The 23,039-nt window shown below is 36.7% G+C and overlaps 1 protein-coding gene across 13 annotated transcripts in view; it reads right to left on the bottom strand.

Moving 5' to 3' along the window:
* LOC124630022 (myocyte-specific enhancer factor 2) overlaps positions 1–14,107 on the bottom strand; it is a 59,160-nt gene extending 45,053 nt beyond the window's left edge. For all 13 annotated transcript variants that reach the window (XM_047163737.1, XM_047163728.1, XM_047163806.1 and 10 more), the window contains exon 1: positions 13,892–14,107. The gene's annotated coding sequence lies outside the window, so the exon portion shown is untranslated. The remainder of the gene's footprint in view (positions 1–13,891) is intronic.
* Between the last annotated feature and the right edge of the window lie 8,932 nt (positions 14,108–23,039).

Here is a 23,039-nt window from a genome sequence, read left to right as displayed (position 1 = left end):
ACAGTTCTCGATATTCGATATAGAGCGTCACTCAAGGCCGCAAGGAAGTGAATAGACAATGCACGGAGCGATTTCGCAACTCAAGCGCAGAAGTAGGAAGTGTTTGGTTATCACGACAATCAACTAGCCGACCAATCGACCTGCGTCGAGATAAAAGTGACATGAATCCTATTTATCAACATTATTTCTTCTGAAATGATTCTGTGTAAGTTCCATTCCCAGATCAAAAAATCCTGCCTTTTGATGAAAATACTTTTTTGTATTTCTCCTCACTTCATTAAAGAAGTCCAGATAGTTCAGATTATTTTCATATTCCGCACAAAGTTCTATATTTCCAGATTTTTTCGGATAAATCCGGATAGACATACTAGCAACCTTAATATCGTGACAGAAGTGATCTTACATTTGATTTGTTATTCGTTGATGTAACTCCTGCCTCGTGCTGTGTTGTTTTGTGTCTGTATAGCGAGTGCATTAAAAGCAGAAGTTTATTATACAGTCATATAGTAATTTACTTTCTAATACTGCACGTAATGACATTCTCGAAGACCAGCTTTTTCAAGGTGGTTACTGCGAAGATCAAGTTTCATAGGGGCATTACTGCAAATATACGTACGCAGTTTTATGTCATTTTAAAGTATATTCACAGTATCGTCGTTCCTATCTGTTGAACTTGAGATATAATGGCCAGATAGAAAATAAAGTTTCGTTTTAGTAAAAATATTATTTTGATCACTAAGCGTCGTTGGTGGTCAGCGAACAGTTTCATTATTTTGAGGTTTCTGCAGGTTATTATCCTATTATCCCTTTAACGGTCTTTCAGATAATGAAAATTATATTTCTTATCTAAAATTTTGCTAGCAGGAAAAATAATTACACTTAAAGGAAACGCAACCCTAATTAAAGGCGTCTAGAGCACAATATGATAACATGTAATTCAGACAAAGTTTTTTCATTACGGCAAACTTAGTACGATTTACGCAGAAATATCAATTAAGTATCTTTAAAACTGATAGTAAATAATCGTTGATAAATTATGATTATTGATAGGTAATTGAAAGATTGATAACACGAGATTATGGAAGCTAACTTGGTGTAGTGATAACAATGATATGAATTATTTCTGTTTTGACGAACGGTTTCCACGTTCATTTAGACTTTTATACATCTGTGAGAAGGAAAAATCCCTACTAATATTATAAATAAATAAATAAATAAATAAATAAATAATGTCGGGACACCTTTTCACACACGGTCGGTTAGCCCCATGGTAAGTTATTAATTAACTTGTGTTATGGGTGCTAACACAACTGATAAACTACATATAGCTACATATATACATATTTATAAATACATATTGTAACACCCAGACCACGGCCAACAAGCATGCTCATCACACAAATGTCGACCGAGCCGGGAATCGAACCCGGGACCTCAGGTTCGGCGGTCCGGCATGATGACTATTGCGCCATCGAGGTCGTCAATTATAAATGCGAAAGTAACTCTGTCTGTCTGTTGAGCTTTCAAGTCTAAACCACTAAACTGATTTTAATAAAATTTGGTACAGAGATAGAGTTGACCTTGCGAAAGAACATAGGATAGTTTTTATCCCGGACTTTTGAAGAATTCTCTTGGAAACGCGATATAACCTAACTCTACGCGGGGGAAGCCGCGGGCGGAAGCTAGTGATAATATAGATATAAGAAATGAGTTGAAAAAAAATTAAAAGAATGTACTTAATAATTACTTATTTTAGATTCAAAGTACATAAAGACTTTTTAATAAACAGCCGCGTACGGTTATTGTGTAATTGCCTTTGTAATTTTGCTTAAACGCGGGGTGCGTGGGAGTGAGCACAACAGTTTTCACAAAAAAAAAATACATTTTTTTGTTGTAAGTTATAGTTATTGTTTAGAAAATGATAATTGTTTTGCGTTTGTTAAAGAGATTGGATTTTAATATTGGATAGCAGAACGTTTATCTTACAGCTCTGTGAAGAAATGCAGAAAACGGCACAGATCAAATAAATCAGGCTTCAGACAAAAGACTAAAAGTAGGTCGAATAATAAAGTAGAAAACGTACAATTAACATAGAAAAACAATGTTAGTAACTCTATATTATTCAATAATTCAATTGTAATATGACTCGGTTATACAGCTGTAAAATCAACATTAAACTTTGTAAGCAAATAGGTATCATATTATAAACTTTATTGCTATCAAATTCTATCCGCTTCATGTGCTAGCTAAATTGTCATAAAACGGAATTATCTAGTGAATTACGTGATATCAATACTAGATATTGGAACTGTAAAAAAAACATCGACCCACGTAACAGAAAAAGAAAATTCAATTAGATAAACATTGTCGTTACTTAGTAAACTATCACCTAAAGGCTCCATAGGGATGTTGTTACATCAACAGTAAAAGACAAAACAAAAACAAAGTTTGTTCGAGACGTATTTCGAATAAAGCCTCCGAGCACTCAGAAGCACGACTGAATTCGTGGGTGCAAATCAAAGCTTTAGTCATCGGGACCTAACAGTTAGATGTCACGGCATATGGTAATATACACGTGAAATTCATAACCACGGCCGACATGAATCACTTGACATTGAAAACGCCGACAGCCCTAACAACCCAAATTTTGGGGTGGTGATTCTCGCTCCCATCGATCCCCTTGGAAATGGGTCGGCCTCCCTTCGCCTGCGACCTTGGGCGCCGGAGATGGTCGAACGTTTCCGAAAACAGCCGAAGCGTTCATTCATTCGGAGCCCGACGCCCACGTAAGTGTAGGCTGGGCGGATTTTGAGTTTCCACGGCAAAAACCTTCTCTTTGCTTCCAATTTTAATGATGTATACTTAAAGTCGCACGGTTTTTGAACGTTCGAGATAGGCGTGAAAAACAAAAAGGTCTTTTTCCGTTTGAAATTTTTAAGTCTGCCGATATTTTTGCTTGAAGTTTTCATGATGATCACGTCTGACTTTGAAGTTGGATTTGGTATTTATATTCTCATTTTTATGACCACTATAGTATCTTAAAATATCAGATCTCTAGATAATGTATTGTATGTATTTGCATAGTAAATAAAATCTATTCTTAACATGACGGACTGTCAGTCGCATCTAGTTCTAACAATAACTTAATCTCACTTTGTGTTACTGGAATTCTGTAAGAACTAAAACTATTTAGGTACAAGGGATTGGATAGATCGCCTTGATCTTTAACTGTCTGGTCTCAAACTGTCTCAAAATTCTTTAGATATTTTACCTTTCTCTTTGATCAATAAACAAAATAATCAAGTCAGCCATCATGGCCAATGGTGCCAGAGTATTTGCTTTAAATGGGCAAGCAAAAGGGATAGCTGATTGCCTTGCAGAATTTACAATTCCCAAAAACTTGCTTGGCATAATTATGCCAAAAGAACCATGAAGAAAACAAATTAAATATGGTACATGATAGAACAACCGACGTCGCATTTTTGAAAGATTGAATGATGATAAAATGTTTGCTGAAAGGTGTGATATGGGAGACTCATCCCTTCACGTTCATGATGGATTTGAAGTATAATGTTAAATAAATATTTAACTGAATAAAAATTTAGAATTCCTCATACTACATAATGATAGGCTGGTGTACTTACATAAACAATTTTTTTGAGCGTAAATAAGATCAGAATAAGAAATATACACCTTTGTTAACATTTTTTCATATTTTCGTTGTTTCTTCGTGTTTGAAACGAAATCTTTACTTATATGATTAATGTTAGACACGTGTAGTTTCTAAGTAGTTTGTGTGTATTCTGATTGTGTTTGAAAACACATGGCTTGAAAACTAAACTTGTTTGCTTGGAAAACACTTGACAGTTCTACGTTGAGTGCTCTTTATAATCGCAATCTCATTTAGTATTGTTGTCTTTGTTTTGATTGCGTACATTTGTAAGTTTCGAACCATGATTTTCTTTGGAAGTTCTAGCTTCTACTGTGTCTCTTCTACAATATTTTGTACTTTTTCCGTTGATTTTGATGTATTTGGGATGATCATCTCTATTACTTTTGCAGTGACCTAGCATAGAAAGTTTACAAACACCTTTTTCCGATTCAACAAGACTATTTCTAGTTAGGTAAACATCTTAGAAGACTACGGAAGATAGAAGCAGCCTGCAAGACAATGCAGGGTCGTCTTATCGCTCCATATCAATATTTGCATGACCTTAGGAAAATTTATCACTTTAACACATCATTCGTTACTATATGACATTAGTTATGTCGATATTACATAATTAAATACATCTCAAGGTTCTAATGGTGGAATTTTTAGGAAAAATAAAACTGGTTTCGCCTTCCGTAGTGGATCGAATTTTGAAGACGAGACGTGTAGATTGTTGTTTGTAATTGTGAATAATTAAATTGGTCACGTAGACATCGTTTGAGGTAGCGCTGACCAAAAATGTAAGGAAAAATACATTCCTAATAGTTCAACGATTCCTTAGGTTTTTGATTTGAATTTATAAAATAATTATTAGTGATGTAAAATGAAAAAAAAAACGATTTGTATTTTTTCACTTTATTGAAAAAAAAAACATGAAAAAAAGCTTTGCATCGTTGTTTTTTTTCTAAATTTGTTTTTTTTTTCTAGCCTATGTTTTAGTTCAATTTTCAAAATTTCCCTTGTGTTGAGTTAATCAATGAATGTTGCCAATATTTTTATGGTACTGTTTTATCAGAAAAATACAGTAGATTCAAGAATAAACCTAAGACTCTATTATGTAATCTTAAGTATTAATGTTTAACGGTACTTAACCCGGCGGGAGTGTGGTGGGGTGTAGCATACCCCAGCATTGATTTACCTAGGTATATTTTTTTAACTGGTAACAACTAGATTTCGGGGCTTCGTGTAGCTGGAGGTAAGAGGTTGCAGTAGAGGATAGTGGCATGATCTCGGTGTTACGCCGGCTGGTGATTGAAGTGCAAGTGCGTAAACGTCCGTGGGGTAGGTCACACCCCGCCACATAGTTCGCGTATTGTTTTCGTATTTTTTATATGTATGTATTTTTACATGTATACTTATATTTTTTATACTTTTTGAATAAAAATGGCACTGGAGGAAAGACGTATAAGAAGCATTATTGATGAAGTTTTAGCCGAATCTTCAGATGAATCAAGTTCTACCGAAGAATTTGATCATTGCATTGAGCATGAGCTTGAATCATACACGCAAGCAGTGTGTGATGACTTTGAAGCGATTAGCAGCGAGTGGGAATCGGATGACGAGGATGTGCGGATTGTCCTCGGAAAAAAGATCGGAACACAATACATGTCTGTGTAAACTGCAAAAAATCACTGTGCCTAGAACATGCAATATTTTCTTGCAAAAATTGTGCTGGCGGCGAGGCCTCTTACTAAGATATTCCATTTGATTCCATAAGTTTTTTAAATTTTTAATTGAAAGAAGATCTAATTTTTTGTTAATTTAGAAGTTTTTATTTTGTTTTAATCATTATGGTTGATTTTATGAATATTTTAATAGAGCAAATAATTTTTTGTCACCAAAAAGTTCTCAAATTGTTCAACTGCTAAGTAAGTAACAAAAGTTTAAAAAATATGTATTTATTTGGTTATTTTTTTGTTATAGGGGTTCCCATTCATAATACTTAGTAATAATTTTGTACAATTTTGGAGAAATACTTAGTTAAAAGACGTTTTGTTCCGTGGGGTATGTTACACCCCACCACATACTCTATGTAATCTTTGCGCACCACACTCCCGCCGGGTTAAATGCTTAACAATTTTAGAGTTATTATACTCTTGAAAAAAACAAGGCCCAGAAAAAAAACTGTTTTATCAGGTTTTTTTTCACATTAGAAAAAAAAAAAGGTTTTTTTCCAACACTAATAATTATACTTTTTAAAATTGATAATTAGATACTGTACATTAATCGAAGGTAATTGAAACTTGACGTCATCAAATAGTTTTTTTGACGTCAGCGGTATTGATCAATTATTCAATGCATCCTAATATAATTTATTGCACTTCAAAAACAAAAGTAATTTCAGTTTTATGCAAATAAGTTCACTGGCGGTGGTCGAGGATTCATTTATCGTAAAAAAGCGACAACTATTATCCCAATGGTATTAAAATATTATATGATCCTAATTAAAGAGTAAAAATAAAGTTAAGAAAATCTCATGAATGATAAGAATGTTATCAGAATGACTATAAATATTGCCACACCTAATTATATACAGTTTATATTAGAAGCAGATATTAATAATAATTAAGTAATCAAATAAATACGTTTTGAAGACGGCGAGTAAGATAAGGTTAAGGCAAACACTATTGCGACTCGGACACGGCTGGGTTCGACAGGCACCTAACTTGTTGGTGCAAAACCTGCTTGACAATGCTAATACGTGTTTGAATTAAAAACCAGAAAACGGTGCACCAAAACTTAACTAACTAGTCTTTGGATCGAGATTTTGAAAAAAATAACAAAAAAAGTGTGTCTCAAAAATCAAAACTTCTTGACAAAGTAGGTATCTACAGTGCAGATTAATTTATCGTCTTGCATGAAGTAAATAAAGAATTGTAGCGATAAGATTATCTAAACAAATACGAGAATGGAATGGACTAGAATGTCTAGATAATTTGCAAAGACTGAAGGAGTTGTGTGAAAATTTATTTGTCTGCGCTTGACAAGTTCCTGGGCTTGCTCTTCTTTGTTCATTATTAAAGAGCATTGTATCTATATCAATTACTAGCTACACAGTACCTTCAAAGAAGGTTCTATCAATGAATGCGAAACATTCGCAATCAAGTCTAGCATAGACAAACATAATTCTTGAACAGCAGCACTGCACTGATCTAACGAACTTCAAAGCTAGCGGCCTTTTAGTATTGGCACTTATGATTATTCAAATCGACAGACGTTAATACTCAAGTGGCATAAACTACTGGATGGATGACGTAACACGATAGCAAAACAGTCAATATTTGATATGAAGCCATTAGCCACGGCGTGCGATAACACGCGACAAGTTCTCTAATGAAAACGGAACACAAAGATACTGTCGCAGTTCGTGAACAAACGTGTTTCGCGAATAAAATTGTTTTGTTAACGCTAAATGGTGAACTAATTTGACGTGCCTTCGAATTCAGTCGCGTTGTCTGCTTTTTGGTTTGTTATGTCTACAGTACGCTTGATTGTTAAACTTGATCACACTTTGGATTTTTTTGCAGACATATACGACTTTACAATAAAATGATCAAGTATTTTCCTGCATTTTAGGTGTCATTAGCATGTTCATATGAATGAAATGTTTAGTGTATGTTAAATTTTTTATGCAACTGTTTATTTAATTGAAATACAAATTAATTCTGGAAATACAGGTAGCAACGTTCTTTTTTAAATTAATTTGAAATATGGCTTATCAAAAATAGAAATTCAGACTGAAGACGACAAGATAAAACATTCATAAAATAGCAAAAGTGCATCAACCCATACCCAGAAAAAAGGTTTAATTCGGAAATTAAAAAAAAAATATCCGTGTACTGTAAAACGTCAGATTAATTTTGATATATTGAGGGTGCTCATTAAAAATGACAAACAACAAATATCCTCTCACTTGAAACCAGCGCTTTTTTGTATAATTATGGGCTGTGATAAGGTCAGAGCGAGGTCATTCGAAAGTCCCTTTTCCAGTATACGATTGTTCATTGATAGTGATTACCGAAGCGAATTGGAGCAAGTACTTACGGAGATAAACGTCATTGAAGAAAGCAAGTCAAAACAAAATGTTGCGTTGTCCAGCAGACACGATATATTTTGATGATAAAGTGAACAGAAATTACAATTAAATTAAAATTGTATAGTACCTATATTCCTGCCCCACTGAGATAAAAACATGGAGACCTCCTATGTATTATTTGTCTCTACCTTAACCCACCAAAAGCCATTCCTTTGAGCAATAGTCCAGTTTATCACGCCATCTCCATAGACCTGATGAAGTGTTGTGAGGTGAAATAAATACAGAAGTATTTTTTTAGGGGAAGTACTCACAAAATTATTAATGATAGAGCAAAAACTTACAATGCAAGAAGTAGCTACAATCACACAAGAGAATCTTCTCGTCAACACAGAAAAAAAAACAAAACATACGAAAAATCACGAGGTTATCTAAACGTTTGACCTTTGTCTGCAGTAGATCATGATACAACTAGCGTAAATTTATCTATTTGCGCAAACTCTTCCGTGAAGCCAGTAGCTAGTTAGTAGCTCGACAATTGTTATGTAAATGTTGTTGTTTTTTGAGATTGACAGTGAAGATAGGAATGTAAAAGATTTGGGAAATGAAATTGTTGTAGTAATGAATCACTATCATAATTGTTCTCTTTACGGTAGTGTGTTCAATTTGCATCTCTTTGGCAGATTAAGTTTTTAGAAGTACAAGATTGATTAGCCTTCTTTCTATTAATTCTATAGTCATTATTTCTCTCTCTAGTCTTATAATTTCTTTCAGTTCAGGAATCACAATAAATGTATTATCTACTTCACCTATCCAAGAAGTCTCGTCCAGTGTCTGTCACAGACTCTACTTTATTTCAAAAAATAAATTCGTGTATCTTTTAATTACATTTTATTGTAATGAGTTCATTACCACTGCATTTAAGCATTTTATACAGCTTGTACTTTGGTCTTTTACCAACTAGGTTTTAGTTTCACGTGACTCAGTACAATTCGAATAAGCAGTTATCCAAAACACTGCTTAAATTCCATTTATTGCTTCATTTGGTTCGGTTAGTTTATTCATTATTGTTAATACCAAAACTGGCTTTTCGTTGCCAAAATGATTGTGTTTACAGAATTTGTTCAATTTTAGACATAAGAGACTATATTTTCACATAGGCAGAAGATCTATAGTTATTTATTTCTCTGATATTTATAGGCGCACTTTCGCTAAAACATCGCATCTCCGTAGTGGGGGGAGACGTCGGAAGGTTATCAGACGTGATAAGAGCACATCCATCACTCGCCTCGCATCTGTCAAAGAATGCTCTAGGGTGACGCTGTATGTGGAAGATTTTAAGTTTCCAACTACATCATAATATACTCGTATATCAGCAATGACAAGACATTTTTACGAAATAGAAAAAAAGGCTCGATAAAGAAAAAATCTAAGGGAGGGTTATAATGTGAAAATACTTATTGATGGGTTTGTTTTTAGCTTTTTTTGCAGATAAGTAAATGACCTGGTCAACGGAAAATCCGCATATAATTTTATTTAACACGAAGGTATATTGTTATGACTTTGTAGTAAACATAGCAAAAAAATTAAGACATGAAGGAATAAAATAACTTAAAAATAAAACTAAATAATTATTTTTTATTAAGTGTGGTTTTCTACATGCAGGTAATAACTTATTTGAAACGACAAGCAGATTTTAATTGAACATTTCAATTCAACGAAAATATTGTTTGATTAATATCTGCTACATAGAATTTTCTCCAAGTTTCGTCTAACTAATTGAAATCTGAGAACCTTTACGGTACACCGAATGAACGCCCACTTCATCCTTTGTAGGAAATAATACTTAATGAGGATCGGGAACCTGAAATTGTAACGTTTAATGTTATACCGAGCAGAGTAATAACATTAAATTGGAATATTTCAGCTGACATTAAACAGTCCTTGGATAATAGCGATGATGATGAAAAACGTGAGTCCGATTAGGTATTAACTATATTTTTTATTAGTCAATCGTTTATCTCATCTAGAGGCATTGCACTCAATGAAGTTATTTCAAAGTCAAGAATAACAACATCTAATTTTAGCTTTACAATAAGGATAATGCAATAATACTATTTGTATTAATAACCTTACGTTGGAACTAAAATACTCAATAGAGTATCCACGATACTAAAACAAATAGTAAGAAAAAATCCGCTTAAGTATTCTACATGAAGTGGATAAGATTGTTCGCATTACGCAATAGCTCGTGACTCTTATTACGAGTGTCACAATCAATAAACGTTATATGTCAATTCGAATTCACCAAACGAAAGTGAACCGTCCATCTATATAAATAAAGTCTTAAGTAGAGTAACATCACGCGGCAGTATTTCCTCGTCGAGCGAATATTAAATGCTTTTTCCTAGTCTGGTCTCATATTATCGTTTTATTAGAGCCTTAACGTTTCATTGATCCTTTTGATTAACTATTACATTGAATGTCATGTTAACTCCACCACACATATGCTACTTTACATATTTAATTGGCTTAACACATGGGTTCCACGTCACTCTAAATTATCTTTTATGTAAGGTGACATTCATATAACAATTATCTTCATCTACCTATATGCAGGTATGGTTTTCAGAACACAGGTTCTTTTCACTGCACTAGTTGATAGCGTTATGCACATAATATGAATAGAAAAAGCCGTTGTTAACACTAATGATATTTATAATGTTGAAAACAAAGGATAAAAGAAATATTTTCTTATTTACTCAGTAGTAGAGTTCGGTAATAAAATGAACAATATTAATGAAGAAAAAACAAAAAAGACAGTTGAACACGCACGCCAAGAACCCACAAGCAGACCGCTGGCGCATACCCTCACATAGCAAAAAACGTGTTCGTACACACACATACAGAAGCAAAAACTTCGCAGATGTGCTCACACGCATCGTTGTCGAGCAAAAACCGACCGGCGTGTCTTGATCTTGCGTCGGAGTAGTGCCACTCGTTTGCTTGTATCTCCTTAGTTCTCATTCTTTCATTGGATAAACATTCTTTAGAATTTAGCCTCTTTAAAACAACTTTTTATATTTTAACTTGTTACCATAATTAATCTTTTCAAACAACTGAGTTTTCGTTGTCAGCCGAGATTGCCCTTCCATTTCTTGAGACAATAGTGGAAAAGTAAGAAGCCGACACTTTTAATTCTCTCAAAGATTTGATAACCGCTTAAACTTTTGTAATCCGTCCCCCGATAAAGTCTTCATTCGTGTGAAATGTCTGCGAAGATAATCTAGCTTGCAATCTCTCGACCACTGGAAGGGTCTTTTTCTCTTTTATTTTGAATAATTTCACTCATTTTATTCTATTCAGCACCTGTGCAATTAAATCTTTATTATCCCTAAGCTGAGCTGTCGTTGTGGTAACTTGTTTTTAATTACATTTTAAGCACACATCTACTTATACAGGTTCGCTTTCTGGACATAACTCGACATGGTCGCCCATTATTTGAATGTTGGTACTTCGTGTAATGATGTCGTCATTATAATCAACATGCAGAACAAGTGATAGGTACATAGTACCGTAATGTTGCTTATATTATTTTAATTATTTGTCCATGAACGTAAAACATGTTTACCGATCAAATGCATTAAATATTATAGCTAACGTTTACAACTGAAGCAGAGAGAGATGAAATCGAAATATTTAAAATAATGAAAAGTCCGTGATAGACTGCAGACTTATTTCTTAAATTATGTCATTTTTATTTCAAACTAAAAAGATAATTAAGGACCCCCGCTGCGACTATTGTTCATATCATAAAATACACCAATTATAAAGTGTCTAATACACGTTTTTATATCTGCGTACATAAGAGTAAACCTGTTTGTGGATTTATGTAAAATGTCAAACATGAAGGTCGATGGTGCGAAGAACCGACGACGACAGCCGAGACTTCCGATACATTGTAACATTGATTTTATTTCAGAAGACCTGATTTCTAAAAGCAAAATAATATGCTGATCAAACATTTAATTATCGTAGGCAAATTGTTAATAAAATATTTCCTCAAATAGACAAATAAAAGTGTCTACAAGAAGATAGCAAAAGGATACTCTCCGTAAAGTTCGATAGTCCTTTAGATATCCGTAAAAGCGATAATAGTATTGACTCCAATTAGTATTAATTATAAACAATATCAATCATTTAAGCAAACTCAATAGAAATTTTAAGATAATGGACCTGCTCGTTATGGTAACTACCTACTGTTAAAGTTGTTGGAGGAAATTAACATAAAATTGTAGTGCATTCACCAGTCGGCTGGAGTCTGTGAGTTGTAGGGCAGGTCATGGCTGAATGCGTAAGCACAAACGGATGTCCAAACGATAACATTATCACTAGTCCACAAGTTTGCTTGCAACAGAAAGAGCTGTAGTAAGTAAGAGTCAACAAATGTTTGGTCTCTACTATCTCATGCAGCATTAGAATCAAGCAAAGTAACTCTTGCGCAGGAATTCCGCTCAAAATTCCATATTCATTTAATTTTTATAGTGATTGTTTTTATTGAATGTGTAGCCTTGTGTCAAGTCCTACGTTCAATTGTCGTGTTTGTCTGGAGTACGGCGTCTGGGCACTACTTCAAGTACCAGGCTAGCAGCGGATCGCGGCGGTGTCACGTTACGCGGTGGCTGTTGACACCAGCGCCTGATTAATATTTATGATACGGCTGAGCATCTCGCATGGCCGGTTCGCTCACTCGATGCGAATTATCTTCATCCTACTCGCACATGTACGCAGTTATTATACGCTAGAAAGAACACGAGCACACAGTACATATGGCAACTGCTCTTTCAACATTCGAATGTGCGTAAGTGCGAATGAGAATCCCAAATCTTCTTAATTTTTGTTAAGTTTCGTTTTTGCTTCCAGTTTTTCGGATAAACGTGTTTTGACCTTCGTGTAGGAACACGACGAGGTAAACATTTGAACAAGTTTTGTTTTAAATATTTCATGCAAATATACCATCATATTAATTGGAATTAGCCATTAAGGGCCGTCAAACAATAATAAAAGTTGATAATCTGGTTGTTGAACTTCATCTTCTTATTGGGGATGTAAATCACTAGATCGGTGTCAGGCCCACTGACCATACGATTGCAAATCGAAAGAATTGAGTATGTGGAACGAGGCGTGGGACCAACGCCTCGAACCTGACCGTATCGAGGTATCTCAACCGGACAGACTTGACTCGACTGCCATTATAAAAAAATTGCAACAGCTATAAGGGAAAACCGTGTTGTAGAAATTACAGCCATTTAGAAAAGGGAACACTTGTAGCTTGTTGTTTGTTGAGACAGATAATTAAATACTTTACGACAATTTCTTGTGTGCTTCCATTGAATTTAAGCAGATTCATGTTCATTTAAATTAATCATTGGACCGTTTCATTAGTCACTTGTATTGCACGTAGTTAATTGAAACGCATCCAAATTACTAGCTTGATCTCCTTTGCTTTATCAGTCTCGATGACGGCAATCAATGTCATTTGATAATTTGTCGTATTGCTCGTTCAATTTGCATATTACATACAAATGTTATGTATTTAAATTCGTTCAGAATGTTTCAGTTGGCAGTGTATATTAAAGATATTGTGTTTCCTGCACGAATCTCTCACATTAACAGAATTATCATTGTGTTTGCGACACCATTATCGTTGTTTGTCTGGACATTTTCCGTGAGCTCGCCGCGCTTCCAGCGCCGGCCGGCGTTCACGAGACTGCGCTCCAAGGTCACGTTATCGTGCTATCGCCAGCCCTGAACCAATCCAAGGTTAACTCACGAATATCCACTTTTCAATACCAGCGTCGGGGTCTAGACTCTCAATTTTAAAAAGCATCGACTTCAACACGTCACTAGTACGTCCGTCTTACAGGAACTCGGCAATCTCGACCGTCGCGCGCCGAGTCTTTATTGTTAATTTGCGAACGCTAGTGGACCACGGTCCGGACGCGTACTCTCGCTTTTAGTAGCAATACCGCAATATTTTATTTGAGACTAAATCAAATTAGCTGCGTGTTTACATTTTATAAATAGAGCGCGTTCACGTGGCGCCGCAGCCAGATAAGCGTCCGTCGACTCGCGACATCACTCACCGTGCGCTGTTAACATCCTCCGCGGGGTGGCACGGGATCCTCCGTCACACTGACACTCGTGCGGGATATAAAGCACTCACAAACGGCGCACTAAGTTGAGCGGCACACGCGAGGACTGCACGGCGCGACACCCACAACTAGAATGCGGGTGAGACGGCTCGTCGCGGGGTGCGGGGGGAGGCCGGCAGCGACACACGGCTCATACGAAGGCGCGGCGATGAGGACTGCGGCCGAGCAAGAGCGCGCTCCCCCCCATTGGTTGGAAACGGGGTGACGTCACGCCAAATGACCAATCGGCGCGCGGCTCCTAGTTCCCGCTACCTGCCGGTAGAGGCAGCGCGGTCGAGGAAGTCGCCCGCCCTACAGAGCTTTCTTCAGCTAGGGCGTGTGCTTTTGCGGGCGGCCAGCACGGAAAGAAGTCACGGCACCATGAATTATGTATTATTGTAATTTATTTAGTATCCTCGACTGATATGAATAATAATTATTATTTATAGTCACAACTTTTCCGTTTATAGATATATTCATAGATAGCCGGAATATATAGATATATTCCGGCTTGAGACCTGAAACGATTATTCAAATTGGATTAAATATTGACTAAATGCCTAAGATTTTTTAAATCTGACAAACTTGTAGTAATCTTTCACTAAGAACCATAACACATAATTAAAACTAAAGCCGAATACATGTTATTCCCTACTAATTAATATTAAATTCTTCCCTAAAGTCATGTTTACTTCGCCTCAGATTTTGTTTAGATCGCAATTCGCCAAGTTAAGTCAGACAAACGAAACTTTCCTATCTGTTAACAAGCGAAATATTTATATTTGCTAAACTAACAAACAATTTGTTGAACAAGAAACTGAACTTAGTAAATACAAGTCTGCTTAAATGTTTGAATGGAAATTTGGTTCAGTACAAATTTTTGAATGGGTTTCAAGTTGGTTAGAAATAATTATTTAGATTAGGGACTTGGTTTGCTTAGAACTGTTTATTTTATGTGACGAGTTTTGAAGTTTCGGCCTCTGTGGGCAGGGTTCATTTTCATTTGTGATATGGATTACACTGGTCAACAAATTATTATTATTTTTTTGGTGCAAAGGTGAAATATCCAATTTCTTGTAGAATATTTGATACGTAATCGAAGTCCAGAACATAAAGTTGCACTAGCACGTAGGGATTTAGAGATATACCCCTCCTAAAGTACCAAAAACGCGTTTTTTTATGATAATTGATGTATTTTTTTGGGGACAGCAAAATTTTCTAGTAATTTCTAAGTTAAGCATTATATAGTACTACTTTCCCCGCATTAACCCCATTTTAGTATATATTTTTGCAAGTTTTCTTTCTCAATATATACCATTTTAAATATAAAGTGGAGTTTTTTCATACTAACAAGCCAAATAAAATATAGGGAAGATCGAACTATCGTAGCTGTATACATATTTCATGAAAATTTAAACTCTTTGCGTTCGAAATAAAAATGAATTTCAATCGGGAAGAGTAGTACTATATAATGCTATAGATAGAAACTAAAAAACAATTTTGCTGTCCTTCAAAAAAATCGTCAAATATCGTTAAAAAACGCGTTTTTGGTACTTTAGGAGGGGTATATCTCTAAATCCCTACGTGCTAGTGCAACTTTATGTTTTGGACTTCGATTACGTATCAATTAATCTATAAGAAATGATATATTTCACCTTTGCACCAAAAATGCTGTTGACCAGTGTTATGAGTAAGTATTACGGTTTGACCACTCCACAGTTTTTTAAAGTTCTTATTGCATAGATATTATGCGAAAACAATAGAGTAAAGGTGATAAAAATAAGAATTTATAGAAAAAAAAACATTATTTATACAAATGGGGACATATGAATTCATGATACATTTTACTTTCTCAATGTTTCTTAATAACGAAACAACCAGTCAACGAGAAAATTCTCCATTATTATTAATAACTAAGTAAACTGTAAACAAAAGTAAAACGACTGTAAAATAAGTGTTCAAGTTATTTTTATTATTCTCTCGATGTGTTGCAATTTTCGTATTTTTTTATCACATAGGTAAGCACAGATTCCGGAATATTCCAGATACCACGATATTTCTAATGTAAAGTGACAATCAGTCTTACCATAAGCCCTTACCGCTACCATATTTTTAACCGACTTCCCAAAAAGGAGGAGGTTATCAATTCGGCCGGTATGTTTTTTTTTTTTTTTTTTTCTATGTATGTACATCGATTACTCCGAGGTTTATGGACCGATTTACGTGATTCTTTTTTTGTTCGACTCGGAATAGCTGCCAGTTGGTCCCATAGTCATCAGGTCAGGATCTGATGATGGAAACCCTGAGAAATCGAGGGCAACCTTCGAAAGTTGTAGGCATACATAGGGCAAAAACTTGATACTCAGGTGTACGCCTAAAAGCACTATTCAACAGTGAAGATTTGGAGCTGATCTGATGATGGAAACCAGAGAGGGTCGAGGGAACTCGACAACTGAATATGTAAACTACCTCGTGTTTGGGCTTAAATTATTTGTATTGACAAGACCTTTGCAACAGTGAAGGTTTGAAGCTGACCTGATGATGGAGACCAGAGAAAGTCGAGGGAACTCGACAACTGAATATGTAAAATACCTCGTATTTGGACTTATATTCTTTGTATTGATGAGAACTTCCCACTTGTATGGATAGTGACAACTATACGTATCACTGAAAAGCTTTAAATAAAAAACTTTTTTACAAAAAAATTAAACCGACTTCCCAAAACACTAAAAAGCAAAAAAAAACTATTTTTAGGTGCATCGGCCTAGAAGTCGGTGGCAAAATTAACTTAGTAACATCCATTAGACACCGAATTCTAGGCCGATGCACCTAAAAATAGTTTTTTTTTGCTTTTTAGTGTTTTGGGAAGTCGGTTTAATTTTTTTTCTCAAAACATTTTTACATACATAGTTTTGTAAAAATCTCTTCAAAGGTCTTCGAAATATTTATGCTCTCACGCATTTCTGATTAGGGTTGACTTACCGCGGAAACCTTTTCATCAAAAACTATTTGAATATAAACGTATCCTTCTAGAATGTGTTTCTAAGTAATGTAACGTATTATATAAAAAATAGTAGATCAAACGATTTGTTCGTTTTCAATTGATAAGGGGCCTTGGCTTATACTGACAGGAGTAGGGGTCATGGACAACACAAAGTATTGACAAATGCGTCATTAGGTATATAATGGTGACTTTTAAGGCAAATTCAATCAGTTATGGAAATGATGTGTCAACTATTTACGATATTTTTTTCACAGGTTTTGGAATCTCGCGAATTTCGATAACGTGAAGATGTTTGTTCATTAAAAGTGATAATTTCAATCAAATGCGTAATATCTCTAGATGTTTTCTTTAACTGTGTATTAGGTAGAACAGCTAAAATGATAGTTGCAAGATATGATGCGATATTCAGTGGCCCTTAGTAAATAGCGAAAGCAGACATAAAATACTTACCTATAATCAGGTAAATTCACTTGTTGCCAGGGAATAACTTAAAACTGTAGGTATAAAGAAATGTATCAATCGATACCACTTCACACCACAAATACCTGTCATTGAACCCGATAGTCGAATTCCCTTCACATCCATCCCTTAGAAAACAATTTTACCAAAAAAAAAATCCTAAAAAGAAACGCAAATTCCCGTACATAAGACTGTACATCATAAATTCGGTTGTCCGTAAATATTCAAGCTAAAGCAATTCAGTAGGTACCGCAGAGATCTTTGTCATTAGACTGTGCTGTAAACAAAACCCTTAGCGTGCCCCGGGGAGCGACAGCTGTCTCCAAACCTCACTCCTCAGCCATTAAACACCCACGTTGGTTCATAACAACCACCACAACCACAATTGAAAACCAACCTTATAACTTTAGACATAGAGTTCTGTTTCCCCCATCACAGTGTCAAACATCTTTACACAGCGCACACATTTTGGCGAAATTTCAAATTGAGTTCTACTAAGTGCATGATAAGATTGCTTTTGAAATGGCAACGCGTAATTATATTACAGGAAATTGTATCGGAGATTTAAGTAGAAAAAATGTTAGTGAAATGTATATGTCCTGCGTTGATAAGTTTTTAGAATTCTGTGTTGATAATATTTTTTGAGAGATATCTTGGTCTTCATCTTCAATATATTTTTTTGCAAAACGCTTTTGCTAAAACTCGGCAAAAGTCGTACCCTTGATACTACCTACCCTTATCATTTTATGAAGATATTCTGTCTAAACATTATAAGTAGGAACTTATCTAGACTGTAGACAATTGGTAAAAAATCCCTTTCAACTTGTTAGGTAAACCAATTTATATTTCGTAAAAATAAACAAGACGGCACAAAATGTTAGGCGTCTATAAAAAAAACTTAAAATTCTAATAATAGACTTTATTATAAGTAGGTCAGATATGAGGCATAGTTTTTATATCTCGACTATTTTTTAGATCCAGAGGTTTCCTAAGATAAGTTTAAGTTTAGGGAGGCAAAAGTGCAGGTCGATCTCACAAATTCACTTCACACATACCTTTAGAATTCACAATATATGTATGTATTAACGCTAAATATAAAAAAGGCATGAACCAAGTTTAATTACAGACACAAATAAACTCCCACACACACAGGCTTAATTTATATTACACAATAAACAAACAAACAAAGGAAGGAAAATACACATTACACACAATACATACATTACTTAGAACATACAACGAAGAAACATGAATTAAAATAATCGATGGGAAAAGTCCACGTGTTTGCAGGAAGTGTGAAATTAACTAATAACTAAAATTATGAGTTTGAGCGATAGTCCTACACAATAGTATCTTTGTTTCATGAACTAATGACTAACTTCGTCGTAGTGTTGTTTTGATTCACAATGTTGAAATGAGGGCATTAGAACTATCCTGATAATATTTTTCTCCTTTCAAGCAAAAGCTACCAAATTAACTTTGAAGGCTTTTCATCTCTGTGCGGTAAGAAATCATGGCTGAAACCTCGAAGCAAGTTCATCATTATTATCTGCCTAGCCTTTTTCCAACTATGTTGGGGTTGGATCCAATCTAATCGGATGCAGCTGAGTGCCAGTGTTTTACAAGGAACGACTGCCTATTTGACCTCCTCAAGCCAGTTAACCGGGCAACCCTCTAAGCAAGACCTCGAAGGTAGTTAAGTCATAAAATAAAAACATAAGCGGCGTCTCAATTTACACGGTGTCATTCATTTATAATTGAATAAAACACTGTTGCTACAGATTTTGATTAGTTTAAAAAATATTTCTTCCTTTAAAAAAATATCAAAAAAGGTTAAGAATGTAGGTAACGTATAGTATCTCTCCCTTATAATCTGCTGTCTATTTAGTCAACGATCACATAAGGACATATAATTAAGTATCTCCAAGCGTTTCACTGTGGAACACATAAATCTGTCAGGAGGTAAACGCTCTCCCTTCTACTATAGATGCATACATATTTACTACTGGGCAGTTATTAAGGAATTCTTCACTATACCTAGTGTTAATAAAGTCTATGAGAATATTTTATGCAGAAAATATAGTGCAAATTATGTGATTGAAATTAAAAATAAATTAATGTATGGAAATCTATCGATGTACCACGTATCTACTGCCTCTGGCTACTTATCTTAGCGACTACAATTTTCCGCTAGACATCGTAATAGGTCTCTTCCAAGTTGTTGTTTTTACAGTTTCTGTGCAAAATATGTAACAAAAACTCATTCACGAAAGATTTTCGCATATTCACATTACCCAATTTACAAAACGTAAGACAAAACATACATATTTATCCCTAATCTTGTACTTATACATAAATAACAAGAGCTTAAGTTAGGCGCGTGCTAACGTTGAACCACCATGGCGTTTGCAAGCATAGGAATCCATGAACGTTCTATTTTTGAACGATCCCCCTCGACTGCGTGAGCGCACTCCTCAGGGAGAAATTCGAGTTTAATGCACAAATAAGTGTAAAGGAAATTATATTGGGTATGTTGATTTTTTTCTTTCGAAAAAAGTATTTGTCCTTTGATCGGAAATCCGGGATTAACGGCTGCTGTTTGGAGTTTAGGAAATAATTTGATTCATAGATGAAATAGGAACTGAATTTCTGTTAAGCGTTTCTCAGAAACACGAATGCAATTTTATCTTAGTAGGAAAGTATAGAGTCCAACGAAAATACCCTGCTTAATACAAAAGAAGAAAATTAATCGACAACATATTTTTTGTTCACATTTACTCAGATATTGGAGTCTAAACGACTTCATAGTCGGACCATTTCTTATACATAAATACCTATCGAACAATTAATACACCTGATTGCTTTCAAAGCTCTCCAATGTAAGTCTTACACTTTTCTGATCAACGTCAGTCTACTCATTTCTGCAGTATTCATTTGTATCCATTCTAAAGCAAATTAAATGAAGCGCTTTTCAATTGGAAGAATTTTCTTCATAAAAACTCCTTTTTAACCGACTTCCCACCAAGGAGGAGGAGGTTCTCAATTCGTCCGGTATGTTTTTTTTTTCTATGTATGTACATCGATTACTCCGAGATTTATAGACCGATTTACGTGATTCTTTTTTTGTTCGACGCGGAATAGCTGCCAGTTGGTCCCATAGTCATCAGGTCAGGATCTGATGATGGAAACCCTGAGAAATCGAGGGCAACTTTCGAAAGTTGTAAACATACATAGGGTTAAACCTTGACACTCTTAGTGTGCCTGATAGCACTATTCAACAGTGAAGATTTGGAGCTGACCTGATGATGGAAACCAAAGAAGGTCGAGGGAATTCGGCAACTGAGTCTGTAAACTACCTCATGTTTGGGCTTATATTATTCGTATTGACGAGACCTTTGCAACAGTGAAGGTTTGGAGCTGACCTGATGATGGAGACCAGAGAAGGTCGAGGGAGCTCGACAACTGAAAATGAAAACTACCTCGTGTTTGGGCTTATATTCTTCGTATCAATGAGAACTTTCCAGTTATGTGGATAGTGAAGTGAGGTATTCGTTTCACTGAAAAGCTGAAAATAAAAAACTTTTTTACAAAAAAATATAACCGACTTCCCAAAACACAAAAAGCAAAAAAAAAAACTAATTTTAGGTGCATCGGCCTAGAAGTCGGTGGCAAAATTAACTAAGGGACACCCATTAGACACCGACTTCTAGGCCGATCCACCTAAAATTCGTTTTTTTTTTGCTTTTTAGTGTTTTGGGAAGTCGGTTATATTTTTTTGTAAAAAAGTTTTTTATTTTCAGCTTTTTTCGAAGCTTGTATTGAAGATTTGTATTCATGAACATCCGTTTCTTGAAACACTAATTGAACCGCAATTTTTCAATCGTAGGAGATATTAGTTTGATTAACGATTATGACGTTTTAGGTATTTATTTGCATTGACGTAAAAACTTCTATGACGCGTCCGTTGCAAGGCTATTATGAAATTGCATATTTATTCAGATTCCTATTTGTTTTATAATTCCACAGTTAATTATGAGTAGGTATATAATTTTTGAACTATTGTTGTTTTTGATTTTATTAACTTTCGTTTTTGAAAAATATACCAGTAAAAACTAAATGAGGGATGTAATTGAGGGTTGTTCCGCCTTGGAGCATGCTCAATGCAGAGGTCGACGACGACGACGTGCCCGAAGTGACCCAGGTAGAGTTGAGAGTGGCGGTCGCTCGTATCAAAAATACCGCCCCAGGGCCCGATGGCATTCCAGGTCGAGTATGGGCTCTGGCCATAAAGGCTCTCGGGCCCCGACTTGCAGGACTCTTGAGCGCATGTCTGCAGCAGGGTCAGTTTCCCCACCAGTGGAAGGTCGGAAAGCTGGTCCTGCTCAAGAAGGAGGGACGCCCCGCAGACTCACCATCTGCCTACAGGCCCATTGTGTTGCTGAATGAGGTGGGGAAAATCTTTGAGCGAATCATCGCCGACCGCCTTATTCAGCACATGACCGGAGAGGGGCCAGATCTGGCGGACAACCAGTATGGTTTCCGTAAGGGGCGTTCAACAGTTGACGCGATCATGCGCGTGAGGGTCCTGGCGGAGGAAGCAGTCGCCCGGGGCGAGGTGGTCTTGGCGGTGTCGCTCGACATCGCCAACGCGTTCAACACCCTGCCCTGGAATACCATAAAGGAGGCGCTCCGTTTTCATGGAGTGCCAGGGTACCTCCGTCGCATAATCGGGGCCTATTTGTCAGAAAGAGCTGTGGTGTACCCGGGTCGAGAAGGATGGGGTCGTCGAGAGATGACGTGCGGTGTTCCTCAGGGGTCGGTTCTCGGCCCTCTCCTGTGGAACACTGGATACGATTGGGTCCTGCGCGGTGCGCTTCTCCACGGCGTCAGCGTGATATGCTACGCTGACGACACGCTAGTAACAGCACGTGGGAAGACGTACCGACAGGCGGCCATTCGGGCCACAGCCAGTGTCGCGCAGGTCGTGGGTAGGATCCGGCGTCTTGGCCTCGAGGTGGCCTTGCACAAGTCTGAGGCCCTCTGCTTCCATGGGCCGAGGAAGAAGCCACCTCCGGGGTCTAGCATCGTAGTAGGAGGGGTCACCATCGCTGTCGAATCGACGATGAAATACCTCGGTCTCGTTCTCGACAGTCGGTGGGACTTCGGGCCGCATTTCCAACGTCTGGCTCCCCGATTGTTGGCCGCAGCTTCTGCGCTCTCACGCCTGCTGCCCAACCTCAGGGGACCCAATACCTCCTGCCGGAGGCTCTATATGGGGGTCGTGCGGGCGATGGCGCTCTACGCCGCGCCAGTGTGGGCGAACACCCTGACGGCCCGCAATCTTGCAGTGCTGCGAAGACCTCAGCGAGCGATGGCCATCAGGGTCATAAGGGGATACCGTACGATCTCCTTTGAAGCGGCATGCCTCCTAGCCGGATCCCCACCATGGGACCTAGACGGGAAAGTCCTCGCGTCACTCTATACATGGCGCGAGGAAGCAGTGCAGCGGGGTGAGTGCCTCGTGCCTCGACAAGTTGAGGCGCGCAGGGCAGAGCTCCGCCAGGTGTTAATGGTGGAATGGGAGCAGCGACTTGCGCGACCCATGGCAGGGCACGCCGTTGTCGCGGCAATCAGGCC

The sequence above is a fragment of the Helicoverpa zea genome, chromosome 1 (assembly GCF_022581195.2).
Source record: "Helicoverpa zea isolate HzStark_Cry1AcR chromosome 1, ilHelZeax1.1, whole genome shotgun sequence".
NCBI lineage: Eukaryota > Metazoa > Arthropoda > Insecta > Lepidoptera > Noctuidae > Helicoverpa > Helicoverpa zea.
Note: the sequence above shows the minus strand (reverse complement) of the source record. Positions and strands in the feature narration are given on the sequence as shown.